Source organism: Erythrolamprus reginae, chromosome Z (assembly GCF_031021105.1).
Source record: "Erythrolamprus reginae isolate rEryReg1 chromosome Z, rEryReg1.hap1, whole genome shotgun sequence".
Classification (NCBI taxonomy): Eukaryota; Metazoa; Chordata; class Lepidosauria; order Squamata; family Dipsadidae; genus Erythrolamprus; species Erythrolamprus reginae.
This window is the reverse complement of record NC_091963.1, coordinates 69,322,569-69,344,941: the sequence shown is the minus strand read 5'-3', so window position 1 is coordinate 69,344,941 and position 22,373 is coordinate 69,322,569.

The window sequence follows — 22,373 nt, the reverse complement described above, 5'->3', positions numbered from 1 at the left end:
GCGAAAGTGATTTACAATGTCGGGCGCGTGGGCCAGCGCGCGCTCTCCCCATCCCCCTGCCAGCCAGCCCGGAACATTCAAAGTAAGAGCGAAGGGTTTTCTTATTTTGAATGTTCCAGGTGGGCTGGCAGGGAGATGGGGAGAGAGTGCGCCGGCACGCGCGCCCGACATTATAAATCACTTTCACCAGCCTCCGGAGAACGAGAGTGAGAGCGACAGAGCAAGATAGAGAGAAAGTGAGAAAGAGAGAGAGAGAGAGAAAGAGGGGGGAGAGAAAGAGATAGCAAGAGAGAGAGAATGAGAGAGAGAAAGAGTGAGAGAAAGAAAACAAGAGAGGGAAAGTGAGAAAAAGAGAGAGAGCAAGAGGGGGAGAGATAGAGAAAGAAAGAAAGAAAGAAAGAAAGAAAGAGAGAGATGAGAGAGGAAGGAAGAGAGTGGGAGAGAGGAAGAAAGCAAGAGAGAGAAAGAGAGAGAGAAAAAGAAAGAAACAAAGAAAGAAAGAAAGAAAGAAAGAAAGAAAGAGAGAAAGAAGAGTGTGTGAGAGAGGAAGAAAGCAAGAGAGAGAAAGAGAGAGAGAGACAGAAAGAAAGACAGAAAGAAAGATGAGAGAGGAAGGAAGAGAGTGAGAGAGAGGAAGAAAGAGAGAGAGAGAAGAGTGGAAGGAAGAGAGAGAGAGAAATGATAGAAAAAATGGGAGAAAAAAAGAGAAATGAGAAAATGATTGAGGCAGAGAATGACAGGAAAGAGAGAGAAACAGAGAGAGAAGTGACTCTTGATTTAAAGCATATGGTAAAAGCACTTAAATAATAACAGAGAAAAAACCCCAGCCCTCACCTGTTTTTATTAATAGTTTTGCTGGTTGTTTTAGTTTTAATAGTAATGGATTTTGGTTTCTTAAAATTATTAATTTCTTTTAATAAAAAAGAAGGTATTTATTTATTTATTTATTTATTTATTTATTTATACTTCCATGCCACCCAGTCCCAAAGGGACTGTCGCTCAGACACTATACTTTTCCGCCCACACTGAAAAAAAATTAGAGGGAACATTGCCTATAACTGCATCGGAGATTGCCTTGCCACAGCAAGAGACCCAACTCTTTCAAAGGTTATATCGTGGATTCTGCGGGGATGGCCTAATATGCAATTAGCTTTGGAATTTAATTTATACAAATTTAGAAGAGGAGAACTCTCAGTTAGAAAGGAGTGTCTGTTATGGGCAGACCACGTGGTTATTCCACATGCACTTCATCAACCAATTTTGCAATTGATACATCAAACACACCCAGGGGTTGTACGTATGTAGTCCTTAGTCTGGAGATATGCTTGGTGGCCTGGCCTAAATAAAGAAATTGAAACCACAGTGGCTTTGTGTCAAGCATGCCAGAATCACAGCTGCCCCCACCTCGTGCAGAACCCAGAGTTTGGGAAAATCTGATTTCGGCCTGGTCCTGTCTCCATGTAAATCTGGCTGGTCTTATGCGAGGCCAGATGTTTTTAATTGTGGTACATGCATTTTCCTGATGATTAGAGGTCTGTCCTATGTAATCTACCACATTGGAGGCCATTATCTGCTGCCTCATGGCTTCATTTGTAACACATGGTCTCCCAGACCTGATTATTTTGGACAATGGGTCACAGTTTACTTCATGTATTTTCACTCGTTTCCTGACATCCAAGAGAATTAGGGAAGGGCTGATAGTGCCATGCCATCCAGCTGGAAATGGATTGGTAGAGAGGATGGTGTGTACCAACAAGGAATCTCTTTCCAAGATGTGCCAAGGAGATTGGCAGCAGAAAGTGGCTGCCTTTGTGCTTATGCAGTACACTATACCCTGTGTATCCATTCATAAATCACCAACTGAGTTACTTATAGGAAGACGCCTTTGCACCCTACTTCACTGACTACACCCCCAATATGTGAATGAAACCCTGCTGGACTCAACCAAACCTAGCCAGGTTTTTGCCATGGGGGACCCTTTTTATGATAGGAAGTATGCAGGGAACCCATTGTGTTTCGCGGATGTGTTAGGCCATTGTTCTTACAAAGTGATTCTGGGGGAGGGCAGGGAATGACATAGGCATCTGGATCAACTGAGTTCATGAATAACCCCTAGGCTGGAGATTGGTACTCCATTAGATGATCCCCAAACAGTCCTCGAAAGAAGTAGCCCAGAGAGTACAAATGAGCGGTCTAGCGAAGCACATGTAGCTGAGGAAGCAAGCACTCCATTGCCATCGGATATGGATACCTCAAGCCCCAGAGAGTCTGTTACCAGCCCAGAAAGAGAGCCAGAGTACTTGTTGGAGTAATGTTTTGCAGAAGCTAGCCCACCCAGATAGACAAAGCAGCTAACCAGCTTCCTCAGACCAGAATATCAGGAACCTTTATCTTGAAGATAATTGAAGATATGTACTGCAGAGTTTCTTATGAAATATTTAATTCTTTTGTAGCAAACCTACACTGTTTACACTGTAGCCATCTCTCTAGCAGTTACTATACAAAGTAGTCACAATTCTCTATCTATTATTCTCACTTACAATATTTAGCTACAATTCTTCAGCCAACACAGGTCACACTAATTCACAAGCCACAATACCTTCAATCCAAGCCTCAAACCCCACCTATGCAAAGGTGTATTATGTATATATACTTTTGTCAGCCAATTAGATTACATTACACTCTGCATATTCACTGTGACTAAACAGTTTTACATTGTTAAAGTTATTACTATTCTTCTCTTTGCAATTTGGAATATTGCATCAGGTTGGCCCCAATTCTGACAACCCTTCCAATATTCCAATATTGCAGACACATACAAATATTCCATCATTTCTCTATGTTATACAAATCCATGTTAACATGTCAATTAACCATACATTGCATTGCTTTCATGACTCCGCAATCCAGACATTTGTCATTTACATTTTTGGTTTACAGCTCCATTACCCAACTTTACATCATTATGTGCACTTATAATTCACATTCCTGGTTACATAACACCAATATATCTTTGACTTTAGACAACAACTGCTAACTGACTTTTGTCCATAATCTTTTGTGTGTGTGTGTGTGTGTGTGTGTGTGTGTTTGAATGCAGACATTTACATCCAGTTTCTCTTTGTTCTTTTGACAAACTAACATTGTTATCTACTTTTTACCTTTTTACCTCTTTTCATTTCTTTACCTGTTGTGATGGACTCTTTAACATTTCTACATCATTGTGTAGCTTATATAAAGTGTTAAATACATATACTCCTTGTGTGTATCCAAATCTTTCAGGTGGCTTACTTATGTTAGATCTTTTAGACCTCCTAGGTAAAACTCTTTCTTCATCTCTAGGCAACATTTCTCTATTCTCACTAATCTCTGAGGTTTTTACAGGCTCTTCTTCCTCATTCTCTTGCTTAACATGACTCTGCATCCTGGAAGAACTTACTACATCATCATGATGTAGTGAATTAACCATTAACTAACATGGTTTGTTCTAAACATACCTCCTTATTTGAATGTATTTTGTCTCATCCTTAATGATTTTCAAAATTTACATTCCTGGAAATAATTACCTTTCCAAATGAGCTAGAAAACATATAACCTTTTGAATCTTCATCATAACCTACAAACCTAGGTTTTTGCCATCTAGGCTGCCACTTCAAATGTTTCCCTTCAGGAATAAGAACAGGAGCAAAAGAACCAAAAATCCTCAGGTATTTTAAATTAGGTCTCTTTTTATATAACATGTAGCATGGAGTCTGATTCATACTGGAACTCCAAGTCCTATTAACTAAATATGTTGCAGTATTAACAGTTTATTTCTGTTCTGCCAGGCTTCTTGACATGAGCCCCCAATTAAGTTCAGATGCACACAATTGTAAAGTCAATAACACTGTTTTATCAAAGGGAAAATATGAGCCAAACACACTTTTAGTCAGTCAGATTGCTCACCTTCAAAGCAACAGCCTTGAATGCTGTGAAGAACAATAAACAAACACAAAGCAGATAAAAGGCAGCTGTAAAGATGTCACAGCCACCTTCCTTCAAGAGTTCTCAAGGCACAAACTTAACTATGAAGTAGTCCAAATGTCCTGGAAACAGTTCAAATAGTTCTTGTAGAATCCTGATTCAAAATATTTCTCTCCTTCATCGAATGGATAAACTTCCATGCTCAGAGGCAAGAACGCTGACAATTTAACAGCAGCCCCATTAGCCTAATTACCCCAGCCACAGGCGCTCTCCCTTATTTCCTGTAGTATTTACGCAGTTGCTCTTTCTTTGACATTGCCCTGCATCTGCGCACATCAATGAATGTCTCCTCATCTGAATCCAGTGATGATAATGATGATGAATCACTCACGGGGTGACTATCTAATGAGCTGCCTGCAGTTACCTCTCCTGAGGATCCTATTTCACTTTCACTATCTTCTACAGACGCTTCACTGTCGTAAGCAGTCAGCAGCAAAACTGGCCTCTGACATTGGGAGGATTCACCCACATCCACCCACACAGTCCTTGGAGCAGAAGCTGGTCCAGAGCCAACCACAACAATTTCCAGAAACTAAATGGCAATCCTGCATCTTTTAGCAATGCATTTCTAACCATGTTTAGAATGTCTATTTTCCTCTCTACAACTCCATTCTCTACCAAGGGACAAGGATTAGACATCGTGTGAACTATTGCTTTAACATTTAGCCATTTTTTGAAATTATAACTTGTATACTCACCTTCTCGTCCCTTTGCAATTTCTCAACCTTCCATGCAAACTGCCTTTCTATCATGGCTATCCACTCTTTAAATCTGGATAATACCTCACTTTTAAACTTTAACAACAAACAAAATGTATATCTGGTGTAATCATCTACTAAAACAAACATATATTTAGCACCACCTTGGCTTGCTTTAAATGGACCTGCTAAATTTTCATGAACCAGCTTCTTAGTCACCCTCGTGCTAAAGTTAGGTATTGAAAAGCTTTTTACTTTTATCTTGCTGCAAACAGAACAATTAAGAAATTCATTTCAGTCTTTTATATTTACATCACATTTACATATTCCACAATGTGCTAAAACATGCATGTCCCATAACTCTATGCTCTAGAGCCAAGGTAGTGCAGCAGGTAGAGTGCAGTACTGCAGGCCACTAAAGCTGACTGTAGATCTGTAAGTCAGCAGTTCAAATCTCATCACTGGCTCAAGGTTGACTCAGCCTTCCATCCTTCTGAGGTGGGTAAAATGAGGACCCAGATTGTGGGGGCAATATACTGGCTCTGTTAAAAAGTGCTATTGCTGACATGTTGTAAGCTGTCCTGAGTCTAAGGAGAAGGGCGGCATAAAAAAAATATCAAATCAATCAATCAATAAATAAATAAATAAATAAATAAACAAACAAACAAACAAACAAACAAATAAATAAATAATAAATAAATATACAAATAGTGTATGCAACTATCATGAACTGGTTTGTTAGTTACACAGGTGGAATTTCCCATATCATTCTTATCTTTCATAACATATAACCTGTCTTCCATTATACCTTCAGCACAAATGACTTTATTTTTCATTATTTTACATCGCTTTTCACAAAAATGAACTACATACTCCTCTGCTGTTAATTTCCCTACACTTAACAAACAGTATTTTAGATTAGGTACATATATTAAATTTGATACAGTAATTCCTAAACAGGGAATATATGCTGAATCAGATAATTGTACATTAGGACCATCAGCTCTGGTTTGGAGTGAGCGGCATATGCATACAATAAATAAAATAAATAATGTTATGTGGCTAATTTCTGACATTCAGTCACCAGTTAACAGCTTTTCACAGTTAACAATATGCTCAGTGCATGGTGAGTCCAGGATCCCCATGGCTTTTTTCCGAGAACTTTTTGAAGATACTAGCAACACCTAGTCTTCTTCTTGTTTCGTTCCTCTGAAACATCCCTTCTTGGTGCTAATTGTTGATTTACTTTTCTTTTTTAAACAGTTCTTTACAATATGTCCAATCTTACCAAAGTAATAACATTTAATGACAGCTACATGTACATTCCTCTTATTTCTGCTAACAGCCACTTCATGACCTCCCTCCTGAAACTGCCATTGTTTATTACAATCAATTAACTTTGCTGTTACAAAGTCCAAAGTTATTTCAGAATCAGGAATACTCTGTATACTGCGCATGAATTGCTCCCAGCTTTTATCAAGTGATGACAATAAAATATAAGTTTTGTGTTCTTTTGGGAAAATCAGTCCTTGAGCTCCAATTAAGCAAATAAAGTATTTCATTTGTTCATATGAACATGAACACAATCATTCAGCTGCAGCTTTAAATTAAACAACTGCTTGGTCAAAATGACCTTGGCACCAGCTGTCTCCCTTTGGAATAACGCTTTAAATCTTTCCCAAACATGACTTGCATTATCTCCTTATGTTTGCCAACTGAGAATCTTCCACATGTAAAGTGATAGTGGCCTTTGCCTTACTATTCAACCTCCACTGAGCTAAATCATCATCATTCAGTGGTGTAACTATAATGTCCCAGAGACATTCCCTTTCTAGCAGGCATTTTTGCACTCCAAGAATGGTAATTACCTTCATTTAATTTTGCAAATGGCATACTGACTGTTGAGAAAGCTATGCTAACAAACTGAAACAGCTCCTTCCTACAAATAAAAGTTCATTTTAAAGAATGTCTTTGTAGTACAGTCAGCTCCAACTTGCTTCAGACACTGGGCTTCTTGCCAAAACTTCTGCCTTTTGTCTTCACTTCTACCAGCTCTGGCCACCAACCTGCTTTTCTTCTCAGTCCTTCTCCAGCTCTGGAACACAGGAACACTGGAACACTTGAGCACAAGACCTTCAGTCTGGGCTACTACCAATGTTCACTCTAATTTTTTTTTGGTATGGGTAGAAAAGTGTAGTGTCTGAGCAGCAGTCCCTTTGGGACTGGGCAGCATAGAATAAGTAAGTAAGTAAGTAAGTAAGTAAGTAAGTAAGTAAGTAAGTAAGTAAGTAAGTAAGTAAGTAAATAAATAAATAAATAAATAAATAGGAAAAATGAAGAGAAACCTTGTTGCTTCCTGCCTCCAACTCCGATGCCTGGCTCGACTGGGCAGCCTTGGAAAAGGCTGCGCAGGCAGTTATTTTTGTGTGCGTGCCTGTGCAGGTACGCACCTTAGGGGGAACATTGGCTACCACTGGTTTAGTCTGAGCTTAATCTGGACTTAATCTTGGCTAGTCTGGGCCCATTACCTATTGGAGTAACGTTTTGCAGAAACTAGCCCACCCAGATAGCCAAAGCAGCTAACCAGCCTACCTCAGACCAGGATATCAGGAACCTTTGTCTTGAAGATAATTAAGACATGTACTGCAGAGTTTTTAATGAAATATTTACTTATTTTGTAGCAAACCTGCACTATTTACACAGTAGCTATCTCTCTAGCAGTTACTATACAAAGTACTCACAATTCTCTATCTACTATTCTCATTTACAATATTCAGCTACAATTCTTCAGCCAACACAGGTCACACTAATTCACAAGCAACTCTAAACCATACTAAGCCACAAGCTATACCGATGCAAATGTGTATTATGTATATATACTTTTCTCAGCCAGTTAGATTACATTACAATCCGCATATTTACCATGACTAAGCAGTTTTACATTGTTAAAGTTACTACAATTCTTCTCTCTACAATTTGGAACATTGCATCAGGTAGGTCCTGATCCTGACAACCCTTTGTAGATCTAGCTTCCTCCGGCAATGGCCTGCACATTTGTCGGAGTACTCTTGTGCAAACATGAAGGGTGAGGGGTATAATATCCTAGGGTGTGAGTTAGTTGACTTTGGTTTCTATTCGCTAGTCACGTCAGTGGCTGTGTATGATTGGTTACCTTGTTAGTGTAAGTGCATATAGATTGTCACCATAGCTTGTTGTGTGCTTTACTTTTTATTTGTAATAAACTTGTCCTTCTTCAGTACTGCTGGTAAGTTTCATTTGAAAACACAACAATATTCTTAAAATCTCCAAAGATTCAATTCTAGAAAATCTGGTGAATTGGTGAATGTGTTTAAGGAGGTTCCTGGCAGGTAGAGTAAATGATTTGCAGTTTTTTAAAATTCTCATTCTGTTCTACTAATAGACTACATTGAAAAAGCAATCCGTGACCTCCAACCTTCCCTATCTGTCGGACCAGACGGTCTTTGTGCATACTTCCTAAGAAAACTTTCTTCTGCCATAGCTGAACCCCTAAGCATTATCTTCCAAAAATCCTTCAGGACCAGCACTCTCCCCAAGCTGTGGTCAAAATCAATAGTCATCCCCATTTTCAAAAAAGGAGACCCATCACTAGTTGACAACTACAGACCAATATCACTATGCTACGTCCCTTGTAAAATCATGGAATCAATTATAAATCGATCAATCACCCTTTACTTAGAATCTAATAACCTACTATCAAAAAAACAATTTGGATTCAGAAAGAAACTATCCTGCAACCTACAACTACTTCACTGCAAAAACCTCTGGACTACCCACCTTGATCAAGGAAAATCCATTGATGCAATTTATATCGACTTCTGCAAAGCCTTTGACTCAGTGGTTCACGACAAACTTCTCCTAAAACTCAAATCCTATGGCATCTCAGGACTCCTCCACAACTGGATTACTGCATTCCTGTCAAACAGGCAACAAGTTGTCAAAATCAGAAGCGCCATTTCCACCCCCGTCCCTGTCAAAAGCGGCGTTCCCCAAGGCAGCATACTAGGTCCTACTCTTTTCATCCTATACATCAATGACCTCTGTGATAATATCGCAAGCAACTGTGTGCTTTTTGCCGATGATGTGAAACTTTTCAACACCACTGACAACACACTCACTCTCCAAAAAGACCTTGACTTTGTTTCAGATTGGTCTAGCACCTGGCAACTTCCAATATCAACCAACAAATGCTCTACCCTCCACATCGGCAAAAAGAATCCAAACTTCGCATATGAACTGAATAAACAAATTCTCGCAGCCAACCCACACTCAGTAAAAGACCTTGGAATACTAATATCAAACAACCTAAGTGCTAAAGCCCACTGCAACAATATCGCCAAAAAGGCTTCCAGAGTTGTTAATCTGATCCTACGTAGCTTCTGCTCTGGCAATCTCACACTACTGACTAGAGCCTACAAAACCTATGCCAGACCCATTCTCGAATACAGCTCATCTGTCTGGAACCCATACCACATCTCAGACATCAACACTCTCGAAAACGTCCAAAGATATTTCACCAGAAGAGCCCTTCACTCCTCCACTCGAAACAGAATACCCTATGAAAATAGACTATCTATCCTGGGTCTTGAAAGCTTAGAACTGCGGTGCCTAAAACACGATTTAAGTATTGCCCACAAGATCATATGCTGCAACGTCCTTCCGGTCAACGACTACTTCAGCTTCAACCGCAACAACACAAGAGCACACAACAGATTCAAACTTAATATTAACCGCTCCAAACTTGACTGTAAAAAATATGACTTTAACAATCGAGTTGTCGAAGCGTGGAACTCATTACCGGACTCAATAGTGTCAACTCCCAACCCCCAACACTTCTCCCTTAGACTCTCCATGATTGACCTCTCCAGGTCCCTAAGAGGCCAGTAAGGGACGTATATAAGTGCACTGATGTGCCTATCATCCCCTGTCCAATTGTCTTTCCTTATCTCATATGTCATATATATTCTCTCCTTATCTATCTATCTATCTATCTATCTATCTATCTATCTATCTATCTATCTATCTATCTATCTATCCATCATATATATTCTCTCCTTATCTCTTATATCATATATATTCTCTCCCTCCCATCTACTTCTCTTCTTTTTACTTTCTATCGTCATATATATTACTTAATGTCTATTCTCTTCCATATGTATTGTATAGTGGACAAAGAATAATTAAATAAAATAAAATAAATAAATAATCACAATTGACCACACTTACATTTACAAGTGCAATGAATATTGGCTAGATGCTGACTAGCTACCTGTTTTATCTTGTTTGAGCTGCTGATTTTTGTTCAGATCATCTAGCTGAGTGCACCAAACATGGTTATGATCAGTCTCTGCATGTGTGGAATTGGATTATATTTCCATTTTTTCCAGCTACTGGACATATTGATGCCTGTGATTGCAATTAAAGTCGATTGAAGAAGACTAGTTTATACATAATTTTAACCAGGCTATTCTCAACATTTTATTCCCAACTTTTTACCCTTAGACTGTCCACGGTTGACCTCTCCAGATTCCTAAGAGGTCAGTAAGGGGCGTGCATAAGTGCACTAGAGTGCCTTCAGACTGCTGTCCTATTGTCTCTCCTATTTCCCATATATCTTCTCTTCTATCCCTATATCTTTCTTCTATTCTCTCATTGATTATTTTATCCTATACTCTCTCTTCTATTCTTTCTCTAATTCTATTTCCTTGAAGGTGTCCTCTTTTACCTTCATTGTGACAGAAATAGAGATAAATTACAGCCCGCGTGGACCATAATAAATCATTTCTGAGAGTCGATGGATTAAAAGAGAGAATCTGCTTTCAAACGAAGTTTCCTTTTATTACAAAAGTAAAAAAAATAAAAATAAGGAATGCCTTAGGAGGCATATGAAATACGTCTTACATCATGACAGCTAACAGAGAATGCAACAATACAAATATGGAGGATCTGGAGGGGACAGAAGTGATGCATGAATGATGTGGCAGGATTTTACATCATAATAGGAGGAGCTAACAAAACACACACACTGTTAACTATTTAATTACTGAATAACTCTAAAGTCTCTGAATGTCTCTGGGGCTGTCAATACTCAGTGTGACACATTGTGTATTATTGTGTATTGGACAAAAAAAAAAGGATTAAATCTAAAGCATTTGTTTTCTAAGTGTATCCTCTGATGCTGAGCTATGGTCATCCAGCATGGTTATATATAGCCTTGATTTTGCAGCAATTTTAGATAATTTAAGTGTGCAGAACTATTACTTTGAATAAGATATTAGCAGTTACTTTCCTCTTTTTTAAAAATAATAATAATATTTATTGAATATTTACAAGACATAAAACAATACATTGACATAACAAATTTTTCAAAGAGTGTGAGTACAGTCATTATTTTTAGTTACATCAAACATACACCCATCCTCCCCCCTCCCTCTCCCGGCTGCGACTTTGCAGCTATACTTTAAATTTATTTTCCCGGTGTTGTGTAACAGCGAAGTTCTCTATCTATACATTTATATACTTGTTTATCTCAGATTTTCTTATCTAAGTATATTATTGTCATCATTGTAGTTAATTTTATTTTCAAAAAAGAAATCAACGAATAAATAAAATATTACTTTTTCTCTGTTTGTGATGTTTTAGTATATCCAAATTTGTTTTATTTCTTGTTCATTTTGGGTTTCCCTTCTCTCTCTCCCTGACACTCATCCAGTTGTAGAAATTGACCCAGGTATCTATTTCTTGTGTTTTCTTATTACTTTTCATTTTTTGGGTTAAAGAGTCAAATTCTTCTTTTTTCCAATATTGGGCTATGGTGATTCTACTTGCTGTTATGATATGTTGAATTAAGTAATATTCTTCTTTTTTGAGTTTTACCTCTATTATCCCTAGTAGGAAGATTTCTGGTTTGAGTGGAAGATTAATTTTCGTGATTTCGTAGATCCAGCTTCTAATTTTAATCCATAATATTTTTATATTTTGACAAGTCCACCACATATGGAAAAAAGATCCGTTCTTGTCTGCGCATCTCCAACAGTTTGGCTTCGTTTTTGGGGAAATTTGGGCTAGTCTTGATGGTGACATATGCCACCTGTAAAACATTTTTATAGAGTTTTCTTTATATGCTACTGATTTAGTAGTTGTATAGTTCTTTTTCCAAATTGTTTCCCATTGTTCAATATAAATATTGTATCCAAAATTCCTTGCCCAGCTCGTCATAGGGCCTTTTGCTATTCCCGTCTCCATTTCATAATTTATTAGGTAATTATATATTTTTGTTATAAAATTCTTTTCCCCTCCTAATATTATTTTATCAAAAGTTGTGTCTTTTGTCAGTATTCCTTCCTTTTTTATATCCTTTTGCCATTTAGAGTGTACTAACATATATGGCCACCAATCGATACTTATATTTTGTTCTGCTAGCTCTTCTCTCATTTTAATGTTACTTTCTATATTTAATAATTTATTATAAGTTATCATCTTTTTTAAGTCTGTGACATTCGGGTGTGTGAGAGCTTCCAAACTGGAGTACCATCTAGGTATTTTTGTATAATGGTGTTTTTTTTATTTTTAACCATGTGGTTATTAAGGCATCTCTAATCATGTGGGTTTTGAAGTATGATGGGATTTTTTGATGTTGATTCCATAAAATGTTGTGCCATCCAGAAAGCATATCATGACCTTCTAGAGCTAATAATCTTTCGGCTTTGATCTCTATCCAATCTTTAATCCATATGAGTTTAGTTGCATGGTAATACATTTTGAAATCGGGTAGACCCAAACCTCCTTGTTTGATCTTATCCTGTAACCATTTCAATCTTATTCTGGGCCTTTTGTTATTCCATATAAATTTAGATATGATTTTGTTTAGTTTGTTAAAAAAGTGGTTGTCTAATTTTATCGGGATGGTTTGGAAAAAGTATAGGAATTTCGGCAAAATTGACATTTTAATCGTCGCTATTCTACCCAATAATGAAATTTGCAGTTTGTTCCATTCATTTAATTGTTTTTCCGTTGTTTTCAATAATTTATCGTAATTATTATCTTTAATAGTACTACATTTTTTTTGTTAGTGAGATCCCTAGGTATTTCACTGTTTTGGCAATCTTAATTTTCAAAATTTCTTCCAGGGTTTTTTCTTGTTCTTTATTTATATTTTTCATTATAATTTTGGTTTTTTGAATATTTATTTTTAGACCTGCTACTTTGCCGAAATCCTCCACTTCCTCCATTATGTGTTTCCCTGAGTCTAACGGGTTTTCTAAAATGAAGACTAAGTCATCTGCATATGCTTGCAGCTTAAACTCCTGACCTTTTATTTTCAGCCCTCTTATTTTTGTGTTGGCTCTGATCTGCCTTAACATAGTTTCTATGGCTAAAATGTACAGTAAAGGGGATAGTGGGCAGCCTTGGCGAACTCCTTTTTGAATTAGAAATTCGTCAGTTATATCCCCGTTGATTACAATTCTTGTATATTGTTTCTGGTAGATTGTCTCGATCATGGTAATAAATTTGGCGCCAAATTTCATTTGTTTTGTTAATTCCGTCATAAATCCCCAATTTAGATTGTCAAATGCTTTTTGGGTGTCTAAAAAAATAAGAGCCAATTGTTTATCTGAGTGAATTTCGTAAAATTCTAAGACGTCCAATATTATCCTTGTATTATTTCTGATGTATCTGCCAGGTAAGAAACCGTTTTGGTCAGGGTGTATCCAATCATTTAAAATAACTTTTAATCTACTTGCCATGATACTCATAAAAATTTTATAGTCCACATTCAACAGGGATATAGGTATGTAATTTTGGATTTTATGTTTCTCTGATTCGTTTTTAGGTATTAGACTCATGATTGCCTCCGTCCAGGAATTTGGTATTGAACCTTTTTCTAGCACTTCATTGTATAGTGTTAGTAAAATATCTCCTAGGTCCTTGGAGAATTCTGTATAGAATTCACAGGGAATGCCATCGGGACCTGGGGATTTATTGTTTTCCAATTTTTTTATTGTTTCCTCCAGTTCTGTCATCGTAATTTCTTTGTTTAACCTTTCTCGTTCACTATCAGTCAATTCTCCCGGTTCAGATTTCTTTATGTATGCCTTCTGTTCCTCTAGTGATTTTATATCTTTTTTATATAAATCTTTAAAGTAATTAATGGCAATTTGTTTTTTTTTCTTCTATTGTGATGTGTCTCTCTCCTTTATCATCATCTAAAGATTGTATATATTGCTCTTTTTCTTCTTTTTTGAGTTTGTAAGCTAACCATCTGCCCGGTTTGTTTGCATTTTTAAAATAGTCTTGCTTGGCCCTTTTTAATTTCCATGTTAGATCATCCTGAGTTATTAAATTAATTTGATGTTTTAATTTGTCTTTTTGCTCTTTTAGTTTCTCATTTGAGATGTCTTGTTGCAGATCGGATTCTAATTGTTTAATTTTCTTTTGGTAGTCTTTAATTCTTTGATTTTTAATTTTCTTTACTTTAGCAGAATATGAAATAGTGATCCCCCTTATGTATGCTTTTAAGGTGTCCCATAAGTTTTGTGTAGAAGTGTCTTCATTCCAGTTGTCCTTAAGGAAAAAAGTTAGTTCCATTTTTACCTGATCAGTGTAATCTTTTTCTATGAGTAATAGCTGATTAAGGGACCATTTTAAAAAGTCTTTTTTAGGTTCTCTTATCTTAATTATAATTGGGTGGTGATCCGCCCATATATTGGGTCCGATTTCCACTTGCTGTATACACTTATCCATATCTAGATCTCCCCAAGCCATGTCTATCCTCGACCAGGATTGTTGTGGGGTTGAGAAAAAGGTATATTCCCTGTTCCCTTGATGTCTTTCTCTCCATAAGTCTAACAAATTGAACTATCTTACCATTTCAAAGAACGTATTAGGTAAAATTTTCCTATCCTGGACTTTTCTCTTTACGGTTTTATAACCCTTTTGTGAGTTATGAATTGCGTTAAAGTCTCCCATCAGACAAATATTATTTCCTTGTAGTTGTGTTATTTGATTGTTTATTTTTTGATAGAATTCTGATTGGTTTGTATTTGGGGCATATATCACCATCAAGACTGCAGATCCACCTCTTGCCTCTCCACCTCCTCCCCACCTCCTACTCCGCGGTGTGTGGACGGGAGATTCAGGAAACTGGCGATTCAAAAACTCCATTGAAAGTCACAGCTAAGTGCGCCATGGCTGTGTGTGTTTGTGGGGGGAGGTGGCTGCTTGCAAACCCCTGACCACCACTGCCTCCTCCCCCCACGGCACAAGGTGAGCATACCTCCACTTCTCTCTCTCTCTCTCTCTCCGCTTCTCTGGCGGGCACCGCCTCTGCACCCTCCCCTTCGCAGCATGATCTGAAGTTTCCGAACATTTTTCAAAGGTAGCCCCATGTAGAGAGCATTACAGTAGTCGAGTTTCGAGGTGATGAGGGCATGAGTGACTGTGAGCAGTGACTCCCGGTCCAAGTAATGTCGCAACTGGTGCACAAGGCGAACCTGGGCAAACGCCCCCCTTGCCACAGCTGAAAAATGTTTCTCTAATGTGAGCTGTGGGTCGAGGAGGACGCCCAAGTTGTGAACCTTCTCTGAGGGGGCCAGTGATTCTCCCCCTAGGGTAATGGACGGACAGATGGAATTGTCCTTGGGAGGTAAGACCCACAGCCACTCCGTCTTGTCTGGGTTGAGCTTAAGTTTGTTGACACTCATCCAGGCCCCAACATCCTCCAGGCACTGGCACATCACTTCCACTGCTTCGTTGGCTGGACATGGGGTGGAGATGTATAACTGGGTATCATCGGCGTATTGATGATACCTCACCCCATGCCCTTGGATGATCTCACCCAGTGGTTTCATGTAGATATTAAATAGTAGGGGGGAGAGGACTGACCCCTGAGGCACCCCACAAGGGAGAGACCTAGAGGTCAACCTCTGACCCTCCACTAACACCGACTGCGACTGACCAGAGAGGTATGAAGAGAACCACTGAAGAACAGTGCCTCCCACTCCCAACCCCTCCAGCTGGTGCAGAAGGATACCATGGTCGATGGTATCGAAAGCCGCTGAGAGGTCAAGAAGCACCAGGACAGAGGATAAACCCCTGTCTTGGGCCCGCCAGAGATCATCCATCAACGCGACCAAAGCAGTTTCCATGCTGTAGCCGGGCCTGAATCCAGACTGTTGAGGACCTAGATAATCAGCTTCTTCCAAGGACCGCTGGAGCTGAAATGCCACCACCTTCTCGACAACATTCCCCATAAAGGGAAGGTTGGAGACTGGACGGTAGTTATTGAGTACAGCTGGGTCCAGGGAAGGCTTCTTGAGGAGGGGGTGCACAAGTGCCTCCTTATAAGGGGCTGGAAAGGACCCACTCCCCAAGGAAGCATTGACAATCTCCCGGACCCAGCTCTGCATCACCTCTCGACTGGCCAAAACCAACCAAGAGGGACATGGATCCAGTAGATAGGTGGCAGAACACACAGCTCCAATGGACCTGTCCACTTCCTTAGGTGTCACCAAGTCAAACTCCTCCCAGACAGATGGACAAAGATGTTTAGCCCCAGTCACCTCGACTGACTCGTTGTCAGTCGACTCTGTTTTACAATTGGAGTCGAGGTCCGCTCGAATCCGAGCAATTTTATCAGCAAAAAACGTGTTAAAATCCTCAGCACTACTCTGCAAGGGCTCCCCAACTCCCCACTGGTTAAGAAGGGAGCGGGTTACCCTAAACAGAGCGGCCGGGTGGGATTCCGCTGATGCAATCAAGGTGGCATGATACGCGCATCTTGCTGCCTTGAGCGCCACTTTGTAAGTCATAATATGAGCTCTTACAAGTGTTCGATCGGATTCGGACTTACTCTTCCTCCATCGCTTCTCTAGACGTCTCTTCTGGCGTTTCAACTCCCGGAGCTCCTCGTTGAACCATGGAGCTCTACAGGGTCTAGTGCCGCGGAGAGGTTGCAGCGGCGCAATTCGGTCAAGGGCCTCTGCTGCAGCCTAGTTCCAGGCCTCAGCCAGAGACTCTGCCGAACTGTGGACGAGTGCATCTGGAAGAGCCCCAAGTGCCTTCTGAAAGCCTTCTGGATCCATCAGGCACCTGGGGCGGAACAACTTAATCGGTTCCGCCTCCCTGCGAGGGAGGATTGGAGCCAGGAAGTCAAGCTGCAGCAGAAAATGGTCCGACCATGACAAAGGTAACACTTCTAAGCCCCTTAATCTCAGACCATTACTCAGTTGCTCAGAGAGGAATACCATGTTGGGTGTGTGCCCCCCCTCGTGAGTCGGACCCTGTAGTACTTGGGTCAGGTCCATGGCTGCCATGGCGGCCATGAACTCCTGTGCCAGTCCAGAGGACCCGCCGAGTGATGGCAGGTTAAGGTCCCCCAAGACAATAAGTCTGGGGAACCCCACCGCCAGCCCAGCCACCTCCTCGAGTAGCACAGGCAGGGCTTGTGCCACGCAGCTGGGAGGCAGGTATGTGAGAAGCAAGCCCACCTGAACCCCTAAGTCCAAGTTCACCAGGAGGGACTCACAACCCGCAATCTCTGGAGCAATGAGTCTGCGCAGGCAAAGGCTCTCCCTGGCTATAATAGCCACTTCTCCCCCCCTTCCCTGGGGTCGGGGTTGATGCCATATCTGAAACCCGGCTGGGCAGATTTCAGGGAGAGGGACTCCTCCCTCCGGGCCCAGCCAGGTTTCAGTTACACGTGCCAGGTCGGCCTCCTCATCCAGGATTAAATCCCGGATGAGGAGAGCTTTATTTTCCACCGACCTGGCATTGTGCAGCAGCAACCTGAGCCCAGGGCCAGAGTTACACTAATCACCAGTGTCCAGGGTTGAGCTCATGGAGCCAGAACAAGGAATCGTTATTAAACAGCGATCTCTTGTTCTTTTTGAACGGCTAACTCTGCGGCTCCCGCCATATCTGCCTCTCCCCAGCAACACCAGGATATTCCGACCCTCCGCCACCCCTGAGATCGATGCCCCCTCTCCTCCTGCCTTTCCAGCATCAGGTGGGCCAAATATATCATTCATACTATTTCCAATCATCTCATCCATGCCATAACTCCACTCATCCCATCCATCCCACTCATACCAATCATTTATCCCATATATATTATTGCACTCACCCCAGTTATCCATTAGTTAAAAAATGAATTAATTCACAGTAATTAAAATACTAATTAATTAAGAAACTCCCCAATAATTTAGTTAAAAAAATAAGTTAATTATTAAAACACAAATTGGGGAGTATAAAATCTAATAATTTAAGATAATATATATAAATATAGAATGGAATATAGGAAATTGGTCAATGGCAAAACAAAGTTGAGATCTTAGATTATTAAGTTCTAGATTATTTAAAATTAATTAGGGTGTTCAAAAAATCCCGGGGGATTTGGCTTGGCAGAAAAAGTCTCCTCTTGATGCCAACTACCCTTCTTCCAGTTCCTTGTTCTTGGCCTTTGCCACCAGCCGACATTCCCAGGTCTCCTCTCTCTGTTCTCTGTCCGGCAAATGATATTGTTCGGTCTCCAAACACTCCTAGCACCGCCTCGGCATCGCCTCAACCTCATCCCCAGCCTCCTCACTCATCTCATGGGTCTCTTTCTCAGTGGAAAAGCCAACCCGGTCTCTTCACCTGACAGATCTTCTGACTTTGGGTGTCCCCACCTAGCAGTGCACCAGCGTTCCTGGTTTGTCCGGAGGGTCCCGCTGTTTTTGGCCACTTCAGGCAGCAACACCTCCAACCAGCAGCCTCTAAGCCTCCCGTTCTCTCAAATCATCCAGGGCGGCCGCCATGATTACTCAGCAATATCCCTGTTGCGAAAGTGATTAAACCAAACACCACAGAGCAGGGGGCACCGGGGTCTTTGTAGACTGGATGCAAAGAAAAACTTTCTTCTGGGAGTTCGTGACCTCCTCTCTGTCCTCCCCAGTGTGGATGTACGAGAGGAGGCAGCAGGCAGCGTGTCGCAATGTTACAGATGACAGGCAGCTCAGTTTGGTGTCGCGGCCACCATTTTCCGACGCCCAGCTGATTAAAGTACCGATTCCGGGGCGAAGAAAGAAACAGAAGAAAGGAGCAGAAAACAACACGGGGAACAGGAAGCGAGGTTTTTTTTTGTCCAGCGGCTGCTCACCTCACCAAACTATAGTGTCGCAGATGACAGGTGGCTCAGTTTCGTCTCTGTTTTGGCTCACTGTCAGTTTCATCTCGCTGTCATGATCGTGGTCGCCATTTTCCGGAGCCCAGCTGATTATAGGCTCCAGACAAAAAAAGACAGCGCAGAAAAGTGCAGAACAGCGTGGAGAGACAGAGAATGTGGATCTTCTTGGGCAGTAACTGCTCACCTCTCTGAACTATAAGTCCAATGCTGAATAAAACCACAGTTCCCCTATATTTCTTGATGTTATCGCCATAGTCGCGTTGATGGATGATCTCTGGCGGGCCCGGGACAGGGGTTCATCCTCTGTCCTGGTGCTCCTTGACCTCTCAGCGGCTTTCGATACCATCGACCATGGTATCCTTCTGCACCGGCTGGAGGGGTTGGGGGTGGGAGGCACTGTCCTTCAGTGGTTCTCCTCCTACCTCTCTGGCCGGTCGCAGTCGGTGTTAGTGGGGGGTCAGAGGTCGACCCCTAGGTTTCTCCCTTGTGGGGTGCCTCAGGGGTTGATCCTCTCCCCCCTGCTATTCAACATCTACATGAAACCACTGGGCGAGATCATCCAAGGACATGGGGTGAGGTATCATCAATATGTGGATGATACCCAGCTTTACATCTCCACCCCATGCCCAGTCAACAAAGCGGTGGACGTGATGTGCCGGTGCCTGGAGGCTGTTGGGGCCTGGATGGGTGTCAACAGACTCAAGCTCAACCTGGATAAGACGGAGTGGCTGTGGGTTTTGCCTCCCAAGGACAATCCCATCTGTCCGTCCATCACCCTGGGGGGGGAATTATTGACCCCCTCAGAGAGGGTCCGCAACTTGGGCGTCCTCCTCGATCCACAGCTCACATTAGAAAAACATCTCTCAGCTGTGGTGAGGGGGGCGTTTGCCCAGGTCCGCCTGGTGCACCAGTTGCGGCCCTATCTGGACCGGGACTCATTGCTCACAGTCACTCATGCCCTCATCACCTCGAGGTTCGACTACTGTAATGCTCTCTACATAGGGCTACCTTTGAAAAGTGTTCGGAAACTTCAGATCGTGCAGAATGCAGCTGCGAGAGCAGTCATGGGCTTACCTAGGTATGCCCATGTTTCACCATCACTCCGCAGTCTGCATTGGCTGCCGATCAGTTTCCAGTCACAATTCAAAGTGTTGGTTATGACCTTTAAAGCCCTTCATGGCATTGGACCAGAACATCTCTGAGACCGCCTCCTGCCGCACGAATCCCAGCGACCGATTAGGTCCCACAGAGTGGGCCTTCTCCGGGTCCCGTCAACTAAACAATGTCGGTTGGCGGGCCCCAGGGGAAGAGCCTTCTCTGTGGCGGCACCGGACCTCTGGAACCAACTCCCCCCGGAGATTAGAACTGCCCCTACTCTTCCTGCCTTCCGTAAACTCCTTAAAACCCACCTTTGCCGTCAGGCATGGGGGAACTGAAACATCTTCCCCTGGGCATGTTTAATTTATATATGGTATGCTTGTGTGTATGTCTGTTAGTATATGGGGTCTTTTTTTAAATCTTTAATATTTTAAATTGTCAGATTATTTATGATTTGTTTCCACGTGTTGTGAGCCGCCCCGAGTCTTCAGAGAGGGGCGGCATACAAATCTAAGTAATAAATAAATAAATAATAAATAAATAGTCCTCAGATTGTCTACAGTTGACCTCTCCCCTTTTCTAATAGGTTTTTATACACCATGAACTGTAATTTTCTCCATTCAATTTGCTTAGTGACTTTTGTAACCAATCCTCAGACATTTTGATAAATCTTCAGAGAAAAATTTGCACTTTTAATACTGTGCCTTTAAATTTTCTCCTCACACACTCCCCAACTGTCACAGAAATTCCATCTACTGCAGTTAACACCACCAACTGCCACAGCTTTGCTGCTCCTCTTGGTTGTTGATGTAGCTTTTGCTCAGAAAACACTATTCCTTCTAGACAAATTTGACCCAATTCACTAGCTATTATCCTGATTTTATCCTGTTATAAATTGGATAATATTTTTTTAGCTTATTTCCTGTTTTTAATCTATTTTGACCTAGCGTTAGGACTAGCAATGAAACCTAAGCATATACCCAGGTCGCCATCTTTGTTTATTTATTTGTTGGTGTTGAGGTATTTTCTTTCTATTGCTTTTTCACTGTCGCCCTAGTTATCACTCTATTTTCTTCTCTTAGGCTAAGTTCTTTCTCTCTTTCTAAGCTTCGTTGCCTTTGTTCGCTATTTTCCAATCTGGTCTGAGGGCCTTCTTCAGAACCGGATGCACTTTCTCCTTCCAGGTGTTGGGAAATGAAATTATCAGCTTTTTCGAATGAGTCAATTTTAAATTTTTTGCCTTTCCAGGTTATCAATAGTCCCTCTGGAATAAGCCATCTGTACGGTATTTCTTTCCTCATCAGTTTGGCTGTCAGAAAGTGAAATTCTCTACGCCTCTCTCTTATTCTCTTCGGTATCTGTTTTAAAATAGTTATCTCTCTATCGTTGTACAGTATTTGTTCGTTTCTGGTGCTTCTATAAATTGCATCTCTTGCTTGTTTTTTTGTAAAACGAATATGTACCTCCCTTGGTACCTTATTTTTTTTTGGCGTAGTTGGTTTGAATTCTTAAGACCTCATCAATGTGATTCCTCACTTCGTTTGTAGGTTGTCAGTTAATATCCTCACCATTTTGGTAGTTAGGTCTTCATCCGCCTGTTCAGGTACATTTTGGAAGCGTAGATAGTAAGAAGATTTTTCCATCTCCAATACCACGATGGCCCCTTCCAGCTCCTTGTTTTCCGCCTTCAGTCGTCCCTCAGCAAGAACAATGTTATTATCCGTTTTAGTTATTTTGGCTTCTATGTTATTAATTCTAAGTTCGTGATTGTTGACCACATCTTGGACCGATTCCATTTTCGCTTCTAAGCCTTCTATCTTCTCTGCCATCTTTTCAAAAATTTTATTGGTCTCTTCTTGGTTTTTCGCCATTGTTTCCTGAGTTATAGTAGATGATTCTTGGCTTCTCGCCATAAACTCTTGAATAAGATCCAGTGAAGCCTGAATTGATTGTAGGGTCGGTAGTTGGTTCTGCTTCTCTGTAGAAGTCATCTCTGTCGCTTGCTTCAAATTAGAGATATTTGGACTTCCTGCGGTAGTTATTTTTTTAGATGTTTTAGTGAAGGTTGTTGACATATTTGAAAGGGGTTCTCTGTGTGTTGTTTTTGTTTAATACTGTGAAGTTTACTTCTTCAGACGGGATTTTCCTTCTAAAACTGGCATCTTTCTTGTACAATCTTTCTAAATTTGCTTAGTTGTGGGTATAATTGACTCGTATCGACTATATAAAATTGTAAATTTGCACCGTTCCTCGGTTTGCTCTCAGACCATTCTCCCTATTTCTCCTTTTTATTTCATCAGAAAATATGTCTATCACAATGTATTTCAAATTCACTAAAAATTGCTAATTAC